Source organism: Cornus florida, unplaced genomic scaffold (assembly GCF_030987335.1).
Source record: "Cornus florida cultivar Cherokee Brave unplaced genomic scaffold, ASM3098733v1 CherokeeBrave_3.0.0_Hap2_Chr08, whole genome shotgun sequence".
Taxonomy (NCBI): domain Eukaryota; kingdom Viridiplantae; phylum Streptophyta; class Magnoliopsida; order Cornales; family Cornaceae; genus Cornus; species Cornus florida.
In genome coordinates this window covers 53,051,094-53,074,038 of record NW_026775578.1, presented here as the reverse complement: position 1 = coordinate 53,074,038, position 22,945 = coordinate 53,051,094, and positions in this window count along the sequence as shown.

Sequence of the window (22,945 nt, the reverse complement as noted above, 5' to 3'; positions counted from 1 at the left end):
TGGAGGTTTGAGGTACAAAGGACGGTTAGTGGTACCTTCTGCTGATGATTTGAGGAAAGATGTGATGACTGAGATTCACCACTCTGAGTTTTCTGTTCATCCAAGAGGAAACAAGATGTATCAGGATATGAAGCGACAGTCTTGGTGGGCAGGTATGAAAAAGGACATTGCTATTTTTTTTGTCTCTCAATGTAGTACTTGTCAGATGGTCAAGATTGATTATCGGCGGCTGCCAGGAGCTCTACAGCCACTATTTATACCGGAATGGAAATGGGAGAGCATTTCTATGGATTTTGTAGAAGAATTGCCTAATTGCTTTAAGGATTACAATTTCATTTGGGTCATCGTTGATAGATTGACTAATCAACTCATTTTTTGCTTATTTGCACAAACTTCACTTTGGAGCAGTTGGCGAGACTTTACATTGCAGAGATTATAAAGCTGCACGACATTTTGTTGTCTATTATATCGGACAGGGATTCGAGCTTTGTGTCAGGATTTTGGAAGAGTTTTCAGCAGGCTTTGGGTACAAAATTGCATCTTAGCACTGCTTATCATCCTCAGATTGATGGACAGACTGAGAGGGTTAATCAGATCGTGGAGGATATGCTTCGTTCGTGTGCTCTGGATTGCAAGGGCCATTGGGAGGATTATTTACCACTTGTGGAGTTTATATATAATAATAGTTTCCAAAAGACTATTGGTATGGCGTCATTTAAGGCATTGTACGGCCGACCGTGCCGGTCACCTGTTTGTTGGATGGAGGTTGGCGAGACCAGATTTTTGGGTACTGAGTTCATTAAGGATACCTCTGAGAAGATTGCTCTTATTAGGGATCGCATGAGCACTACCCAGAGTCGGCAGAAAAGCTACGCAGATCGTCGTACTCGTGCATTGGAGATTCAGATAAGGATCGGTATCAGCATATCGATGTTAGGGAGATTGATTTGCCGCCTGATGCAACATATTTGGAGTCACCATGTCGTATTGTCGACCGTCGGGATCTTTTCCTTCGCAATAGGGTTATCCCTTTAGTGCATGTTCGGTAGAGTCATCACAATGAGACTGAGTCTACTTAAGAACGGGAGGATGTCATTCGCTCGCAGTTTCCTAACATAATGGAAGAAGGTAAGAGCGAATTCTAAGGACGGAATTCCTTTTGTTAGGGGGGAAGAATGTAATAATCCTAATTTTAAAAGGATAGTCTCGACATTTTAAGTATTGTTTGATTGCATTTTTTTTAATTATTTGCTTGTTTATTTGAATTAATTGTGAATTATGTTATTTAAATGAATTGTTTTATTTAGGTGTTTATTTAATTGTACTTGTTGTTCTTTTGAATTGAATTAATTGTATTCTTTATTTTATTTAAATGTTTTGTTTAATTGTTTGTTTTAATTATTTGTTTTCCTTCTTATATGCTTATGTGGATTAGTGAATTAAATGTTTTAATAGTTTTAGAGTTTTATTTTCTTCACGGATGTAGCCGACTTGGTTATATAAGTAGGTTAGTTTTCCTTTCCTTCTCTCAATATAATTAGAATTAGGGTTGGTATATGTATAAGCCTATATATATACCTTTATATGTCTGCCAAGGGTTTGTAAACCCTGTTCACGCACATAGAGAGACAGAGAGAAACAGAGAGAAATATGGAGAGGACTTGATCACCTGTGGCTCTAGAATCGAGGGTATTACACATGTGCTTCTTTTCTCCTCTTCGGACTGCGGTGATAAAGCTGTAGAAATACAAAAATAAGCAGCAAGGTGTGTGCTCATAGGCATAGAATTCTGTATATTGAACCGCTCAAGCACTTTTTCAATATAACTCTTCTATGACAAACTCAACCTGCCGTCTTGGCATTCCCTCTGAATTTCCAAGCCCAAAATCTTCTTTGCTACACCGAGATCTTTCATCTCAAATTCAGTATTCAACTAAGATTTTAACTTGTTGATTTTTGACATGTTTTTTTGCAGCAATAAGCATGTCATCAACATATAACAATAAGTATACAAAATAACCATCTGAGAGCTTCCGGTAGTAGACACAACTAACATAGCTTTTTCTCAAGTAGCCATGTCCAGCCATAAAAGTGTCGAACCTCTTGTACCACTGCCTTGGAGATTGCTTCAATCCATACAAGGACTTCTGCAGCAAACAAACATGGTCTTTCTTTCCCTGAACAATGAACCCCTCTAGCTGATGCATATAAATTTATTCTTCAAGCTTACCATATAGAAAAGCTGTTTCAATATGAAATTGCTTAAGCTCTAAGTCAAATAGAGCAACCATGGCAAGCAACACGTGGATAGAGGTATGTTTTACAACTAGTGAGAATACTTCATTGAAGTCCAACCTTCTCTCTAACTATAACCCTTTGCCACCAAACGTAGGTGCTTTGTAACTTGCATCTTCAACACCTGGAGTTCCTTCCTTTTCTTGGAGAACCATTTACAACCAACAATCTTCTGGTCTTTAAGAGGTTTTACTAGCTCCCATGTCTGATTCTTGTGAAGAGATTCAATCTCCTTAGTTATACCAACAGTCCACTTGGCAGATTCATTTCCTGTAACAGCTTCTTGGTAGGTGGAAGGCTCTTTATCTTCAATATTTTCTTCCACATACAAAGCATAAGTAACTAAATCTGCATAAGCATACCTCTGAGGTGGTTTAATTTGCCTTTTCTGTCTCCCTGTAGCAATAGTGTACTATTGCTTATATGGTACTTGATCATCCTGCACCTCTTCAACATTGGGCTGAACTGGAGTGTTGACTTGTTTCTCAGGAGCTTCAAAGTTATGCTTGGTGTGTTTCGTCGTGTGCACCCAAATTGGTGTAGTGTGAATGTGGCCAAGTTTGAATTTATAGAATACCACTACCACTACTAACTAAAATATAGCATGAGTGAGTAGGGATCATCCTAAGGGAAAGGAAGCGTGTTTTGAAATCAATTGTTGGATTAATAGGTCGAATGATCAAAAGATGGTTTGATTTGATTAAACTAGTGATTCAATTAAAACAATGCAAGAGAGTAACAATCTAGAAATTAGGGAAAAAGATAAATGAAAGAGAGGTCTTGGGGCTTATAGTTCACCACTAAGCTTTATTTCACCAAACACTAGCAATTGTAAATTAATGGAAAAAATTTAAGTTGTAAAATGTGTGTGTGTGTCACTAATTGAAAACTAAGCATGGATGGCAAATAAGCATAGATTGTCTAGTTAATCTAGTGAATAGCACAACCTATCAAATGAGACCATAAATCATTCAATTAAACCACAATTAATACACACATAATAATCTAGAGAAATGTACTCTTTGCATTTATAAGTATGGAATATCAAGCAACAAGAATGGATTGTCCACCTATCTAAGAAATTAAAGAAATTACACTACATCTAGGCTAGTGACATGAAAATTAAGCTAATTAAACTAAGGGTGTGGCATAATCCATCAAGAAACAAGTGTAAACTATCAAATAAATCACAAGAGTATTTAATTAAGCACTATGTTTTGACGATCACTAGATTAATAACATCAATACACATAGACATGCATTAATTTCATTAAATCTAGAGTAAAACACATGAACATTCATTCTAGCATACATAGGACATATAGATAGAAATAATTGATCAATTGAAAGCATTAATCCATACAAATCAAGTAAAAATCACAAGATCTATATTTATTCAAGGTCAAAACATTTATTACAACTAAAATCCCCAAAAATGTACAAAAGACTAAGTCTAAGAAGCAAACTTAAGGGCTATCTCTAGCCCTAAGTGAAGAATTTAGTCACTTATTGTAGTGGTCATGGAACCCTCAAGGGCTAACTTAGAGGTTGATATCATTATCTTCATCATTCCTTTCTTCCCAAAACCCTAGTTCTAGAGAGAGAACTATTTCTATATTGATAAAAAAATTTACTCCTCTCAATGATACAAGATAATGTTCAATTAATTCATTGCAAGCCTCTTTGAGTAGGCACCAAGTCAGAAATACAGCCTATGATTGGAGAAAATTCACAGCTACTCAAGTTAAGTGAAGTTTGGCGCGTTCAGGAATTAGACAGCACACTGCCAGTAGGCAGTTCGATCGATCGAAGATCTTCGATCGATCAAACACTTATCTTTGATCGATCAAAGATGACGTGGCATCAAAATATCTTTTGGACCTTATCCACTTTGCTGAGCTGGCACTGCCTCAACTTCGATCAATCGGGATTCCCTTCAATCGATTGAAGTTCCTCTGATGCATTTTTCTTAGCTTCTTTCCAACTTTGTTCCTTAGCTCCAAAATTGAGCTAAATGGCTCTTGTTAGTCTGTTTGAACTTTATTAACCTGAAATAGGCAAAAACACAAATAAATACTAAGACATGAAATTAAGATAGATTAATGGACTAAAATATCCTAGTTTAGGTGCTAAAATGCGTCACATTTGAGCACTCATCAATGCTCCACCTGCTGCTAAACACCCTAAGATTTACCTACAACAAAAGACTCATTTCTTGGGTGAACGAAAACAAACTCATCAAAAGTAACATCTCTGCTGGTAATAAACTTAGGTGACTTAGGATCAGGACACCACAACCTGTATCCCTTTATCCCGGATCATAGTTGTTAAAAGCACCGAAGGCGCGCGCCTGAGGCACAAGGTACCTACAAGCACATGACTTGCTCCTGAAAGGTCCTAATGAGAGGTGCTTAACTCTAGCGCGCGCCTTTAGGTAAGAGGCGTAAGGCTCCAGGCGCATTAAAGGCGCGCCTTATTAAATCTTATCCCTTTATATGTTATTTTTGATTTGTTTATTATTTGTTATTGCTTTATTATTTATTCTTGCTTTATTATTACTGTTTTAGAACAAAATAAAGGAAAAACAAAAGGAAATAAAAGGAAAAGCAAAAAGAAAGAGTAAAGATAGGCTACTTCAAGCTAGGGCTTGTGATTTGAAGCTTGCTATTCTGCCGACGCTCCCGACAGAGGAAAAGCTTACGATTTGAAGCTTGTGATTCCAGGGAAGTTTTTCTTCTTCTCTTTCATTTTCTCTCTTCTTCTTCTCTCTTCTTTTTTCTCTCTTCTTCTTCTTCTTCTTCTTCTTCTTCTTCTCTCTTATTTCTCTCTCTTTTTTCAACTTCAACCTTTTCCTCCTCCTTTTCTTTTGCTGCCACGTCTCTTCAGAAGCAAAATTCTAGAGACATAACTTCCCTTATATAACTGACTTCATCATTTCTTGATTTTCTTATTAAAAACACCATTTTTATGTTATTGGAGTTGATAAAATGAAAACAGAGCAATTACTTTTTGTTTTCCAAAACTGTCTTCTCTGAAACTAGTTTGAAAAATGAATTTCTGCTCATTTAGATTAAAACTCAACTAGAAGATACTAATAGGCAATTACTAATTAAGTTAAAAGAAAACTCTCGATATGAAAGTTACACAAACAAGTAATTCTATTTTAATTAAATATACAAATTATAACTGCTTTTATTAAGTACAAAAAAACCCACCCATATCTTCCTTACCTATGTTCTAATCCAATATAGAAATATTATCCCTGTAACTTATATATATATTGTTAATTCAGATCAAGTTCTTCAAAGAAATTGGTGTATAACATTGATATCAAACAAAAATGATACATAGAATCAAATAAACATTTTCAATTTGTTGTTTGTTTGAGGTAATGACAATGAAACTATCTGTGCACAGTTTTTTTTTCACAAAATCTGTTTGTTTATTTATTTATTTATGAAATCTATGTCTTTTTTCTTTTATTTATTTAGTGAACTGAACTAGAAGTTTGGAACTATATAAATCTATCTATGCATAGTTGTTTTTTTTTTTTTTTATGAAATCTGTTTTATTTTTTTTATGAATTCCATGTCTTCTTTGCAAAGCTCTATATTTTTTTAAAAAAAATTGAAATGTTAATATTGCTTTGAACTGGTTTATTTTGTTACAACACCAATAATTGACATGAATTTATTTTTTTATCTTAAATTTGAATGTAGTTTGAACTTTAAAAGATGCCTAGTGCGTTCAAGAAAGGATCTGGCATGGAATTACTCACATTTGGCGAATCCGAAAGATACAAATGCCATCACTTGTAACTTTTGTGCAAAAGTAACAAAATGAGGTATTTATCGGGCTAAGCAACACTTAGCTGAAGGGTATAGGAATGTGAGTGCATGTACAAGATACCCATATAGTGTTAAAGAAGAAATGAAAGAGTACATGAGTAAAAAAAAGGAAGAAAAAGATCAAATGAATTTGTTACTTAATGATGACATTAATTTCATTGATGGAGAGGATAAGGTTGACATTATGGAAGTTAGCAATCGGGGAAAATGGGTAGCTAGTGCAGGTAGTGATAGTGTCAATTCCTCAAAGAGGCAAATGCAAAAGGGACCGATTGATTTATATTTCACTTCCAGATCGGAAATTGTGGTACAAAAAAAGAGGGGGGGGGGGGGGGGGAACAGACAACTATTAATGATGCATGCAAGAAAGAGTTGAGTAGAAGAGTGTATAAGTTGAGAATAAGTGTGTCTACTGCTTTTGCAAGATGGATGTATGATACAAGAATTGCATTCAATGCTGTTAAATATGATAGCTTTGCCGAGGTTATTGAAGCATTTGGACAATATAGTCTTGGCATGAAACCACCTAGTTATCATGAGGTGCGAGTTCCTTTGCTTAGGAAGGAATTGGATAATACCAACGCTTTGATGAATGACCATAGAAAGGAGTGGTCAAATTTTGGATACTCATTAATGGCATATGGGTGGACAGACAAGAGAGGGAGAACATTGCTTAATTTCCTAGTAAATAGTCCAAGGGGAACCATGTTTATTGAATCGATAGATACTTCTTTTTCAAAGGATGGTGAAAAGATGTTTGCTTACTTAATAAATTTGTGAACCGCATTGGAGTAGCGAATGTTGTCCAAGTCGTCAGAGATAGTGAATCAAGCAATAAGTATACCGGTAAGAATATTCAATGTTTTATATACTTTTAGAGTTTAGATTCTTTACAAATATATAATTTAAATCAAATTTTATTTTCTCATTCTCTTTATATCATTTTTTTTTTCGTTTGGTTTCAAATAGGGAGAATGTTAGATAAAGAACACCCACATTTATATTGGATAGCGTGTGCTGGTCATTGCTTAGTCTTGATATTGGAAGACATTAGGAAAATACCGTCCATCTCTAAAACAATGAAGAGGGCAGTGGAGTTGAATAGTTATATTTTTTTTTTTCCCGAATTGGTACTCACACACACATACCTTCACTGAGGCTCGAACTCCTGACCTCTCTTTGAGAAATAGAGGCTTGGTACCACTAGGTCACTGGCCTGTTGGTATTGAATAATTATATTTATATGCGTCTAAAGTTGTTGAACATTATGAGGCACTTTACTCACAAAAAGGAGTTGCTTAGGCCCGCTAAGACTCGATTTGCTACTTCTTTCATCACATTATCAAGTATTCACAAACAAAAGAATAACTTGAGAAAGATGTTTGCTTTGGAAGAATGGAGTCGTAATAAATGGGCGAAAGTGCAAGCTGATAAAAGAGTTGCTTCTTATGTTTTGATGCCTTTCTTTTGGAACACCATTGTCTTTAGCCTTAAGGTTCTGGTCCTCTTATTCTGATTTTGAGATTAGGTGACGAGGAGAGAAAGCCTCCAATGGGATACATTTATGCGGCTATGGATATGGCTAAAGAAGCCATTGCAAAATCATTTGGGGAAGTAGAGAGAAATACAAGGAAATTTGTAAAATAATTAATAAGAGGTGGAATGTTCAACTTCATCGCCCTTTGCATGCAGCAGGTTATTATTTGAACCCATAATTCTTTTATTCAAATCCGAAAATTAAAGAAGATGAAGACATTGGAAAGGGTTTGTATGAATGCATTGCAAGGTCAGTCCCTGACGTCAAAGAACAAGACAAAATTACTGAGGAGCTGTCCTTATATTCTAAAGTTGAAGGCCTCTTTGGTAATCCCTTTGCTATTAGACAGAGACGTACATGAGGACCAGGTAAAGTGGTAAAGTATATTAAGTTAGTATAGCTAAGTTTTAAAATTATTTTGACAACAGAGTTGATACAAAGATGAAGCTTAAGTTGCTAAACATCATTACTAATTTTTTTTAATAGCTAATTGGTGGGAAGCTTATGGCAAGTCAACAAAACATCTCCAAAAGTTTGCTATAAAGGTTTTAAGCCTTACTTGCAGTTCTTGTGGTTGTGAACAAAATTGGACTGTGTTTGAGCATGTAAGTATATACTATCTATTAACTAGATTTGTAATTTAATTGTTGAAAATTAAATTTTTAATTTTTTATACTTACTAGTTAGAGTTGAGTTTATTGCAGCTTCATAACAAGAAAAGAAATAAGCTTGCTCAAACAATTTTGAATGATTTTGTGTTCATCAAATATAATAGGGCATTGAGGTGTCGATATAATATGCGTGACACTTTTGATCCCATTTTACTCAATGACATTGATGAGAACAACGAGTGGTTGATGGGGAGGATGGATGATTCTAATGCAGAAGATGATTTAGACTTTGAAAATGATTCCTTAACATGGGGTGATGTTACAAGTGTTGCTGGTATTGGAGAGGATAACAGGCCGTACCGATCTAGATAGCAGGCCGCACCGGTCTAGATCAAAATCTAGTTCTAGTTCACGGTTACCAACAAAGGGAGTGGGAAGTTCTTCAGTTCGACTTGTGGATGAGGATAAGGATGAGGCAAATTCAGATGAGATAGAAGAGGATCCTAAGAATTATGAATCATTTAGTGACAATCAAGATGATGTTATGCTTATTGATGACGATCAAGATGATGTTATGCTTGTTGGTGTTGTCTTCTTAGGAAGAAATAATGTCTATGTTTGTTTTAGTTTTATCTCATAATTCTCCGTAGTTGACTTTTGCATCTTTATATTAATATGTTTGATTATTCACTGTTGAACTCAAGTACTTGATTTAGTTGGCTTTGGCATTTTTATATTGAATATTGAACTTAAGTAATTGATTTAGTTAACTTTTGCATCTTTACATATACTATTGCATCTTTATTGGGTGGGTTTTTTTCTTTTTTTTTTTCAATGTGCGCCTTGCTTTAGTCGAGCGCACGCCTCGCCGTGCACCTCAAGCTCCAAGAAGCTTTTGCGCTTTTGTGCGCCTTGAGCCTTTAACAACTATACCCCAAATGCATAGCCAATAAAAATACATTTCTTAGCTCTAGGCTCAAGTTTTCCTTCATTAACATGAGCATAAATAGGACATCCAAAAACTCTTAAATAAGAATAATCAGCAGGAGTACCAGACTATACCTCTTCAAGTGTTTTGCACTCAATAGCAGTCGATGGTGACCTATTCACCAGATAGCAAGCTGTATTGATTGCATTAACACAAAATCCCTTAGACAACCTAGTATTGAAAAGTATACAACGAGCTCTTTCCAAAAGAGTTCTATTCATGTGTTCTGCTACACCATTCTGTTATGGAGTCTTTCGAATTATATAGTGTCTAACAATGCCTTCATTTCTGCAAAACTCGTCAAACTCTCCTAAGCAAAATTCTAAACCGTTACATGTTCTGAGACGCTTGATCTGCTTTCCGATTTGCTTTTCAATCAAGGCCTTCCACTACTTAAACTTAAGGAACACTTCATGTTTTTACTTCAAGGTATAGATCTAGACTTTCCTGGAGAAATCATCAATGAATGTCAACATATATCGAGAACCACCAAGAGAGGGAACTCTAAAAGGATCCTAAAGATCTGAATGAATGCAATCAATAGTTCCCTTGGTCCTGTGAACAGTTGTACTGAACTTGAGTCTTTTCTGCTTGCCAAAGACACAATACTCGCAAAAGTCCAGTTTTCCAGTCTTCTGTCCACCTAACAAACCTCATTTACTCAATTTTGTCAAACTCCTCTCACTCATATGCCCTAAACGCATATGCCATAGCTGGGTAGTTTCTGAATCTTGATCAACTGAAGAAGATACTGAAGCAGCACCTATCACAGTATTACCCTGCAAAAAATAGAGGTTTTTTCTCTATTTTCTCTTAAGCATAATAAGAGCACTTTTAGAAACTCTCAGAACTCCACCTTCAGCTGAAAACTTGCAACCATTAGAGTCAACAGTACCAAGAGAAATCAAATTCTTTTTCAAATCTGGAATATGCCGAACATCAGTTAAAGTTCTAACATTACTATCATACATCTTAATTTGGATTGTGCCTATGCCAACTGTCTTACAGGGATTTTCGTTCCCCATTAAGACAGTACCACCATCAACAGAATGGTAAGTAGAAAACTAGTCCCTATTGGGACACATATGATAGAAACAACCAGAATCAAGAACCCATTTACTACTAGAGTAACAATCACTGACAGAAACTAAAAGAACATTTTCAACATCCGAAGAACTTTCCTCAGCAGCCCCAGCAACATTAGAAGAATAACTAGTGGATTTATCCTTAGACTCCTTTTTATCCTTTTTATATTTCTTCTTATTTTTTAATTTTGGACAATTCCACTTAATGTGCCCTTTTTTGTGAAAATAATAACATTCAGTATCTTTATGAGACCTAGATTTAGATCTCGATTTGCCTCTACTACCAGAACCATTTTTCTCACTTCTTCCTCTCACAATCAGACCCTCGGCGTGTTCATCTCCATTATTCCCAGACACCTTTTTTCTCAACTCTTAAAAGTTCAGTGATGATTTAACATCCTCCATACTAATGGTGTCTTTTCCATAGAGTAATGTGGTAACAAAATACTCATAAGAATGAGGCAAAGAACACAACAAAATAAGGGCTTGATCTTCTTCATCAATTTTAATATCAGTATTTTTTAAATCCACAATAATAGAATTGAAATTATCAACATGTTCCTTAATAGGCATACCTTCCTTCATATGAAGGGTATAGAGTCTCTGTTTCAGGTAAATTCTGTTGGTGATAGACTTCGTCATATACAGACTCTCCAATTTCAGCCACAACTTTGTCGTCGTGTCTTCATCAATAACTTCACGCAGCACCTCATCGGCTAGATTTAGGAGAATCGCACTGCGCGCCTTTTCATCGACTTCATCCTTGTCTTCATTAGACATAGTTTCTGGCAACTTATCCTTCCCGAATAACACCTTCTTTAGACCTTGCTGAGTCAGCAGGGCCTGCATCTTAATGCACCAAAGACTGAAGCTAATCTTGCCATCAAATTTCTCAATCTCATATCTAGTCGACATCTAAAAAAACTCCCCAAAATATTTCTAAGTGAATAGTACCATATTTGTGAACAGTACCTGAAAAGTATCTTTATACAGTACCGTACGTGTGAACAGTATTTGTACACAATACACGAACCAAGTTCTGATACCAGTTTGTTATGAAATAAGGATCGAATAGGAGTTTATGAGAACGAGAGAAAAGAATAAATGACAAGAAAATAAAATAACGCATACACAAATGAGACAATGATTTAAGTGATTCGGCTATGCTTACGTCAATGGGTAGAAGACAAATCAATAATAGAAATAAAAAGATACAAGATTAAGTGGCCCACACCCAAAACCTAAATTTCACCCAAACTCTCACACACTTTACTTTTCTTTATTGAGCAAATTCACACTCAATTTGTTGGATGATTTTCGGATGGATGAAAATTTAAGAATTACAAAATTTACATATGAGGGTTTTTGCCCTACACGGTACTCACAACAAACACGAAATGGCCACGATCAAGAGAGAGAGAAATTCTCATAGCCCAAAGAAGAAGAAAAATTGTTCAGAATTCATGAATAAGAAGGATAAAGATGGCATCTCCAATATTTAATAAGAATAAACTCTGTATTGGGAAGGAATGGTAAGGAACATGAGGAATAGAATTCAAGATGAAGAAGAATTATTTATTTATTTTTAATAAAATGAAGGGATCTGGGTTTAGTTGTTTAAAGGAGTACAAGGACAAGAGTCACAGTGATGGAGAATCAGATATGGGTGGAAAAGATAAATAGAATTAGGAATTTTTGTTTATTTATTATTATTATTTTAAGTAATGTTTAATTTAGAGATATTTTGGAATTTTACTATTGAATTTACAAATAAGTGTGATTATTAATGCTACATGTATTGTCTGTGGACAAGTAGAAGAATCAACTTGTCACACTATATTCGACTGCCCATTTGCTAATTTTATTTGGAGTTTAAAGTCACCTTTGAGTTGAATGGAAAGAAAAGAGGAAGCAAGAATCTAATTTGAAATTCATTTATTGTGCATGAGTGCCATATAAGGTACAAATTTGTCAACTTTTTATTTATTTATTATCCAATTCTTTTAGGCTTTTTCTTATACTCCAATCAAAAGTTGCAAATCTGCAAAATTTGTTATACCACCTCTGTACCAAAAAAAACAGATGTGTTATTTGGGAGTCACGGTTTTTCAAATAAAACATCATTTTTTAACACAGAGGGAGAGTATTAAAAAAATAAAATAAAAAAGTGATTGTTGCAAGGATTTTTATTTGTACGTGGCCCTCAGAATTTGACCATATTTCCAAGAGTATGTTGTCATGATGGAATTTTATTGGGTTGAATTGGCGTCCGGCTCATTTTACAACCCAAACTCACTGTGGCAAGCAAAGCAGAACCCCTTTTCCTCTGGGGTGTGTGTGTATAAATATGTTGAACAGAAGTACCACATACTACTAACAATTTCTGAAAATTAAGTTGGTCCATCCTCTGTTTCTTCACATCTATCTCTCTCTATATATATATATAAATACACACTCTGTTTCACATGCCCTTTAATTCTCATTGTTTCTTGCATTCGATCATTTTTCTTGTTCTGTTATAGTCCTAAACGTACAGTACTCTTCACCCAAGAAGAACATAGACGATATGGCCTCTGAACATGAACAAGCACTTGCTCTTTCTTTATCTTTTCCTCCTATTCCTTTTCCACCACCACCACCACTACCGCCACCGCCCCCACAAGAAGAAGAAGAAGAAGATAATGACAATGATCCGCAGCTTACTCTTCCTCTGTTTTTTCCTCCGCCGCCGCCACCACAACTGCAAGAACAGGAAGATCATGACAATCATCCGCAGCTTACCCTTTCTCTGTTCTTTCCTCCACCACCGCAAGAACAAGAAGATCATGACAATGATCCCCTGCTTAATCTTTCTCTGTCTATTCATCCACAACCACAACCACAACCACCACCACCGCCCCTGCAACAAGAAGATGACCATGGAAATGCTCCGCAGCTTAATCTTTCTGTTTCTATTCATCCACAACCACAACCACCCATTATTCCACCTCAGCCACTCGCTGCAAGGTTGCAACTACCAAGATTACTTCAGCTGCTGCCACCGCCCGCCGCAAGGCTGCAACAACCAGAAGTCCGTCAGCTGCCGCCGCATCCACCACCACTCGCCCCAAGGTTGCAACAACCAAGATTAGAACATCAGCCGCCGCCGGGGCCACTACCACCCGCGGCAATGCCTCAACAACCATTATTTATGTATCAGCTGCCACCGTGGCCACTACCACCCGCCGAAATGCTGCCACAACCATCATTTCCGTATCAGCTGCCGCCGGTGCCACTACCACCCGCTGCAATGCACCAACAACAATTATTAGTACCTCAGCTGCCGCAGCAGCCACCACCACCCGCCGCAAATCTACAACCAAGGAGGCCGCCGCGGCCACCACCACCCGGTCAAACTGGTTGAACCCTGTTCTTAATTCTAACCTGAAAATTCTGTCCAGAATTCGACAATGGTGTTTTTGCTTCTGGGTCAGATAATTGGGTATTGTAATTAACCTCCCAAAATTGAAGTATCCATGATCATATATTACAGAGGTGTTATTGATTCTTGGCCAATTTCAAGTTTTATGGTGGTATATATATTATATATATATGATTAATTTCTGTTTGCTAGCTTTTAATACTTGGTGTGTTCATGAATAGAAATTGTTAGTTAATGTTCCTTTTTTATATAATGAAAAGTTTGTTTCTTTGATCGATGTCAAGGACTATTACCAGTTCTGTGGAAATTAATAATCTTTATAAGAGAGAAAGAGGAGTGTGTGATGTGTGTGTGTGTCCAGAATGCATGAATAAGAAAGTAAGAAGAGGGCATCTCCATTCAATATGAAATCAACTGAGATCTGATCAAGAAAATATTAGTGTGTGTGTGTGTGTTTTTAAGGAGAGTTCACTAATGAGTAATGCCATTTTTGGTATTGGAAATGGGAAATAGGAAATGCTTTCTCTTCATTTTCATTTTAAGATTGTACTTGAGGCTCCATTTGAATGCTTTAAAATGAATGGATTTTGGTTTAGTTACGGTTTAGATTGAAGTTTAATATATATGATTTAAGTTTTTCCATTGTGTATATATATATATTCATTTAAGGCCATCTGATATCCTATGGATTTCAGATAAAGAGGTGCAAAGAATTATATGAATGCCACGCTAATAAAGATTATAGTTGTACTTAACAAAAATTAATAATAAGAAGATTCTAGGTATATAAGGCTTGTAATAAATGTTTCTCATACGTTTAAATCTAATTTCAATAAAATTAAAATCTCTTACATGGTAGAATCGCAGCAATTTCATTGTACATGGGTGCTAAAATGTTTGAATCTTTGTGCGTGTATATGAAACACATATATCTTAATATGCTATTGTGACTTGTATTCAATTTTTTAAAATAATGTCAATTCAATGTTCATATATATACAAACATATAAATAGAATGTTAGCAGAGAGTCAAAAACGATTGTCATTTAGGGGGTATCCTCACCCGTCTCGACAACCGTTTAGAAACTCTCGTCCAAAATCGCTTAAACGGGGAACTTTTTCACCCCATCTCTGCCCCATTTAATTTTTTTATCCACGCGGGCATTCGTCCAGCCCTGTTTAGTTTCAGAATTTCTCATACTTTTTAAATTTTTTTCCTTAAATACAATTATATAATTATTGAAAAAAATCATAAAAAATAGGAAATCAATAATTTAACATAAAATTCAAGGATATAAGCATTTTTAGTTCGTAGGGCTCCGCAACTCAGTAGAACGGTTGAGAGAGTAAGTAAATGTGACTTAAAGATTTTTGAGCTAATTATATATACTAATAAAATAAGGATATTTTGATAATTTACCTACCTAAATGGGGCGGAGTGGGGTGGGGTAACCTCTCCTTGTCCCCGTCCCGAACTTGCGCGGGTTTTCATTAATAAAAATCATCCCCGCCCAAATAAGCTAAACGATTCCCTAAAACTGTTATAAATGAGACGAAATGAGACGTGTACCCATCCTGGCGGACCAAATTGCCATCCCTACTCCCATTCCTCTTTGATTGCATACAAGTGGATACCATTGCTAGCGTACAGAGGCTCTTCAAAGGATTACATTGATAGCAACAAATTTTAGAAAATTTGATACCAAAAAATGGGGAAATTAAAAGAGAATTAATGAGAGAAAAAAGACAGAGTGATAACTCCATAAAACAGTGGCAAAATTCATTGTTGCGGTATAGATTGTCCCTAGTTTTGATTTGTGTCTTTTTAATTTTTACATCATTTCAGTGTATAGCAGGCTTTTCAATTTCGACCTCTCTCTAATAATCGGTGTGAATATATTGTAATGATGAGCTTTTACTAAGGTAAGAATTTACAAAATTTATTTGGAAATCAACGAATTGTTCAAGTGGCAACTTTGGAAGGCCAATTTAAACTCAAATCAAGCTAAAAAAAAACTTTCAAACTTTAATCCAACCAAACCCTACCTTCAATAAATTGGTTGAAAAATCAATTGATATAGAATTGGTCATCCTTTTGAAGTACTCACATAGATAAGATTCTAAAAAATAATTTAAAATATATATATATTAAAAAAAAACTATAAGATTTCAAAAAATAATATATATACATATATATATATAAATTAAAGGATTGCTATGCATAAACAAAATAAAATAAATTGATCACAGCTATGAATTTATATGATATAGATGAACTTATAAGTGGGTTACAATTGGAGTTAACTTCCGATTCTCTGGGCCCAAAATGTCAAATTGAGCCCAATACAAATTAACATTTCCCTTGGAATGTCTTAACCCAAACATTAGGGGTGTCAGTTCAATTTACCTTTATTTAAATTATTAATAATACTCAATTAAATAATAAATATTAAAAAAAATATATAGGCTTCAATCCAATCAAATTATCTCTAATTTATAAAAAAATAAATTATATAACATAAGTTTAGATAGTTATTTTATAACTTAAATAAAAAAATTTATTTATAACATGTATAATTAAACATGTATAAATGTGTTATACTGGTTGAACCACGTCAACCCAACCACAAATCGATTAATTAAACGAATAAATCATTTCAACCCACTTACAATACAAACTCTTTTAAAGTTACCCCAAACTTATTTAATTCGTATTGTGTTTGAGTACGCTGACAGATTGTGTCAAACTGTCAAATTGTAATTTTTGAAAATATGGTCCATACTCTTTTTCTTCACATCTATCTCTAATAATATATATACACACACTGTGTTTCTTGCATTCTTTTTCATGTTCTGTTATTGTCTTACACAATACTCTTCAACCATAAAGAACAAAGACGAAAATGGCCATTGACGAAAAAATTGTTAACAGAGAGAAAAAAAATTCCACCAGCTTTCAATAAAATTCCATGATGACAAGATACTATATAACTCAATCCCAAGAGGCACCATGCACCCTATAAATATTCAACCCCATGGCTATCAAAATCATTTATACAATTCTCAGATCGAATCAAAATGTGTTTAAGTCCGGATCAAGTGATCCGAATCACTAAATCCAAAAACATATAGCATTGAGCTATACTGAAATTGGTCTGAGTCAAATGATCCGGATTGAGCCTAATTTATTTTTTATTATTCTTATAGAATAAATATATTTTTGAGTAAAATCATATAAAGTATTAAAGAGATCTAGAGGAAGTTTCCATTAATTTCCACTAGTTTGGAGTGTTAAATATTAGTCTCCTTCAAGGTTCTTTATTTGATTGATTATTATTTGTTGTATTTTATCATGATTAATTTATATTAAGTAGTTTATTTAATTAATTGGTAATTTAGCATGTTAATTAGATGCTTATCATTTTATAAGCATATTGTTTTAACTTAAATACCACTTCAGATTAGGAAACTTGAGAAATTTATGGAGAAAACCAATTTAGATTCACTGCGTAGATTTTGCTATATATTTTATCATGATTAATTTATTTTAAGTAGTTTATTTAATTAATTGGTAATTTAGCATATTAATTAGATGCTTATCATTTTATAAGCATATTGTTTTATCTTAAATACCACTTCAGATTAGGAAACTTGAGAAATTTATGGAGAAAACCAATTTAGATTCACTGCGTAGATTTTGCTATATTAAACCGATATATGCTATCACTTTATTCACTGCGTCGAAACACCACATAACAGCTAGATTAATTTTTTTATTTTTTATTTTGCCTCGTATCCCTAGACAAGATTAATATAAAAAAACCTACCCTTATGAAGCCATTCCTTCTCGCTCTATCTATTCATCTTTCTTGTTCTTCTTCTTCTTCATTGTTCAACCCCTTTTCTTTTTATCAATCTTTATTTCTTCTTTTTGTTCGTGTCATCCTCCATCTTCTTCTTCTCCTCAGAAGTGAAGAAGAACAAGAAGAAGGATGAATTCGAACAAGAAGGACAAGAAAGCAACATGGCGTTGGTCATTCCGAGCTGGTTCAGATTAGGTTCGCTTTGCTGTTGTTAAAGTGGCCGAAACTCAGGCATGGCTTTTTGATATGCAAGAATAGAGTTCTTAGTTTATTCCATAATTTACTTCTCCTCTTTCTAATTTTGTTGAATTAATTAATAGGATTAATCCACTCATTTAATGATTTTTACATTTATGTAATTGGAAACATCTTGCCCCAAGTTATTTTCTCTCTTTCCAATTTGTTGATTTAATAAGATTCAAGTCTGTAGATTTTGTATGATTTTGCCACAATCAGAATAATTGGAGTTCCATAGAAAAGAGTCTCGTCGTAAAGGAGGGGTTTTTATTTTTTATTTATTTATTATTATTATTATTTTTGGGTTTTATTCTTTAGATGAAGAAGAAGAAGATTCATGATTATATACAACAATTGTTGTTTCTTCAAGTTGTTTATATGGTGATATATAATTTCTGTGCGCATGCAGTTTATAAGTATGGTAGCTTTTGATTGTTAGATACTTGGTACTTGTGAAGTACGTGTCCGTTTGATGAAAATTGTTTTTTTTTTTTCATCAAACGTTTGTTTGTTTGATGAAATTGTTCGTTCCTTTAAAAGATATATATCATGGTTCTCTCTCTCTCTCTCTCTCTCTCTATATATATATATATATATATTATATGTGTGTGTGTGTGTGTGGATGAATTATGGTTCTATTAAGTGTTTAGTGAAACTCTTGTACAGCCCTTTAAAATTGTTCAAATCTTTAAAATTTATGATAAAGGTGCTACTGGATTTCAATGAATGAATTTAAGTTTAGTTATTAATTTAAAGATTGTAATTTAGATTTAGGAAATAAATTAATTTACGTTCCACAACTATGGTTTTTTTTTTTTTTGGGAAGAAACTGCTTCGTGTGCACTTCTTCCTCAAAAGAAAGCTCTAACAGCATGGGTTATACCCATTTAACTGACCCGTTTTGTTTCTCTCTCCTCCCATGTGTGTATGTTTCCTTTTCTTCATCACAGATCAGTCTCGCCGCTGCCGGATCTGTCTCACAGCCGCCATCTCCAACTGCCGGATCTGTCTCGCCGGCTCTCTGCTATCATTATCTGTCATCCTTCTTGTCTCCGCCGGATCGTCGCCGCCGGATCTGTTCCCACCGGCTCTTCTTCGCTGTCCTCTCCACCGCGATCTCCCTTTTCTACCCCAAAATCTAAATCAACTGAATCGCCGTCGGCAACGAAATCATGGCCACCGCAGACAAGGACCTCATCGCCCACCTCGTCCCGGCGATGAAATCTCTCCACTACGCCCTCAAACTCACCGGAATAACTGGAACCCGTTGAAAGGCAGAACGCGTTCTACAATTCCTGGAGCCCCGCGGAGAGAAACGTGATTTACTCATCGACACATACCACCGGTTTACCCAATTGCCCGCCGGAGAGGAACGTGATTTACCCAACTGCCGGAATCTGACACACACCGCCGGAATCTTCAATCACTCACTGTCACCGCCGGTTTGTATACTGTCCTATTGTCCCCAATTTCATCAATGTTTTTTTTTTTTTTTTTTTTTTTTTCAAAACCAATGTAAAAATAAATCAAACAATTTTACTTTCCTCGATTTTCTGGGCAACCAAACAGAAGGTATGGTATCAGAAAACAGTAAGAACAAAACGGAACAATTAATATATATATATATATAAACATAACAGACTAGGAAAAGACCTTTTTAAGCGCTAATCTTTGCAATTTGGGAAGTTCCTCAAGCAAGCGAGCCTTGGTTCTACGTATCTCAGCATTAATGGCGCCAACTGTTGCCCTGTTTTTCTCTGTTGCCACTGCGTCCGATCTCTACACACAGAAAGAAACACAGTTGCATATTATATATAGAGAGAGAAAAGAACTCTAGCTCTAGAGCATATGAGTCTGGAGAGAGAGAGGAGGGGGTACCTGGAGGGCTTAATTGAGGTCGGTCTCGACGGCGGCAAAAAGACGGGAAAAAGCATCGTCGCCGGAGATGTTGAGGTCGTTGTGTTTATCGATGTCGTACTTGTTGCATATTGCGTCAACTGTAGTTACAAAACGGGTCAGTTAAAGGGGTATAATCATGTTTTATATTTTTTAATGGAATGAAGGCGTGGCAAATTCTTATTGGGCCAAGTCAGCTTGGAGGACAATTCTTGTCCTGATAAGGCAGGACCCAAGTATTACTCCTTAACAATTGCATGTGAAGGAGTCACTCTTGTATTGACTCACTGTAAATGGACCAGGTTGTCAATGAATAGTTACTCAAATTTTTAATAATATTCAGAATTCATAACTTGGCCCAGCACACTTGATGAATTGTTGTTGAGTCGATAAAACTCTACTATATGACTTGTTTCATTAAGATTTGCTAAGATTTATAATTAATTTTTATTCTTAAAGTACGTTTTGTTTTAAGTTTGATTATAAAAAGGGTGAAGTGCAAAAAAACATCTCTATAGTATGTATATAATGCATATTGCACTCTTCCCGTGCAAAAAACACCCCTAAACTATGATATTTGTGCAAATAGGTCCTCTGTATAAAAAAAAAAAAAAATGAACTAAATTGCCCTTAAAAACACATTTAATAAAGTATATAAAAAATTAATATTTTGTGAAATTACTAAAAAGGGTAGCTAAAAAAACCATATTCCCTCCTTTTTCTTCTTCTTCCCCGGCCACAAGCTCTCTGCTGTGACCTCTCCGGCAGCCTCTTCTCGGCCGTCCACAACCTCCACCTCTCCCTCTGCGATCAACAAGATCGCATTTAAACCACGGTTCGGAGCTGTGTTGTCACTCAAGTTTGGAGCTTTGAGACCCAGTTTGTCACCGGAGCTGCTAACTGGGCACATCGGGCGAGAGTTTGTTTGGACGTCTTCGACCCACCTCTGCGAAACCAGAATCCATCTTTCTAAAGCTTTGAACATAAGCTTCCATTCTTTCCGGTGAAGCTCCAAGTACCGAAACCCATGCTATTTGAACTCTTACTTAGCTCTCTGTCCAACTGAATCTATCAATGGAATTGCAAACCACTCATTTTCCATAAATTGAAAACTAGTATTGATTTTCTCTTTAACCACTATTTTGTACAGTATTTAAAATGAGCTGATTTTTATTGGGCATAAAGAAAGAAAATAGAAAATGCTCACAAACATAGTAATTTGTAGTATATAATGAATCCCAATATACAGTGATGTGGAAGTGACATGTTTGAAACTTGAAAGCATACCTCTCAGAGAAAAAAAGGAAGAAGAAAAAAAAGAAAAAAGAAAAGAGGTTTATAGATTGAGGTTTCTCTATCTTCTCTGAAGTTTTCTAGGTTGGCTTTCAATGTGAGTAATACCGAAACCCAGTTGCGAGCTCCTAGTGTCGGCAAAACCAAACTCAGTTCATGGTTAAGGCTTTTAAGCCTTTCCGACCAGTTCATGTCCGCGAAACCAGGTGTGTGTGAAATCTTTAAACAGCCCGGCAAAAGCACCATAGTTTCGCGGCCAATTAATTTTACAGAGATCCACCTCCTGACTCCCCCTTCTCTCTCTCTACACCTCTTTCTCTCACTAGAACCCCTCTTTCCTTTCTATAACCAGATTCATTACACATACCCGTATGGCGCCAAATTAGTAATATACTTCAAAGAGGAGAGAGAGAGAGAGATGGGGAAGGTTATGTTTAGCTCCTAGGTATTAGAGAGTATAAATTTTCTCATATATAAATATATACCACACAAACACACACACACACACACATACATGTTTTGTAATGCAATAGCTTAGCAGAGGAGAGAGAGAGAGAGATGGGGAAGGTTATGTGTTTTTGGGGTCTAATTGTTACTGGGTTTGTGTTAATTAGCAAATGGGTTGATGGGTTTGAGCATGAGTATTTGAATATAACAGAGCAACCATTTTTGGAGTCCTTTTATGGAGTCTCTGCTTTGAACAACAACCCTCTCATGGTGGGTTTTACCCTTATTCTAGGAGATGCGCTGATACTCTCTCTCTCTCTTCATACATTGTTGCTTGATCTACAAGTGCAATGTATTGATTCAATCTGTTGTGTTATTTTGTCTAAAAATAATTAATTTAATTATCTGATTCATTTAATTTTGTTCTACTGCATGCTATTTCTAATTTAAGGCTTTTAAGCCTTACTAACCATTAGTGGTTTGAGAGACTTAGATGTCTTTCCACTGCGCGCGCACACAGAGAAGAAGAAGAAAGAAGAAGTAAGGTTTAGTAGGGGCATTTTTGGAAGAGTAAAAGGATAAAATGGGTATTATATTAATTAAGGGGGTGTTTTTGCACAAATTGAAAAGAATATGGGTGTTTTTTGCACACCTTTTAAATAAGGGATAAAAGTGTTACGAAAGGTATACTTCAATGTGTTTCTTGCACCTACCCCTTATAAAAATCGACAAACGAACTTGACAAGTAGAATTCAAACTTTAATAGATAGTGTGTTGAGTCGTATATCTAACTGGGTTTTAAGTTATAGACGTCTATAAATTAATCGAATTTGAGCTAGATTAGGCACGGTTTGATCTAAATCTAATAAGTAATATATCTTATTTTATACGATCTAATAACTCGCTGAATTATGTATGAATTAATATATATTCAATTTGTAATTAATCAATTATTTAATTCAATTTTTTGGAGGATGTAATTTTTTGTTAAAAATAAAACTTAATGCCAAAAGAAATTAGCAGACTATGATTAGGGTGGAGAAAAAGAGAGGGAGAAGCGGGAGAAGGAAAATTAATGTATGAAAAATAAGAAAAGATTAGGTATTTGACTTATAATTAAAATTACACAACTACATTCATATTTTATTGGACCGACTATAACCCATTTTTGATTTGTTTAGCTAATGAATTATATTTTAATTTATAATAAATTATCAAATTGAATGTTTCAATTCATATTCGAGTTATCAAATGGTATTTGATCAAAATCCGTTTCATTAATATATAAGTCTAATTCAAGGTTGAGTTCGAATTTGTGAACGATTAATCTAGCTAACGAGGGCAACAGAAAGACCATGAGTAGACCTAAAAAAAAAAAATCCAATTTTGATCCAAATTCTATTCAATAACTCAAATATGAATTA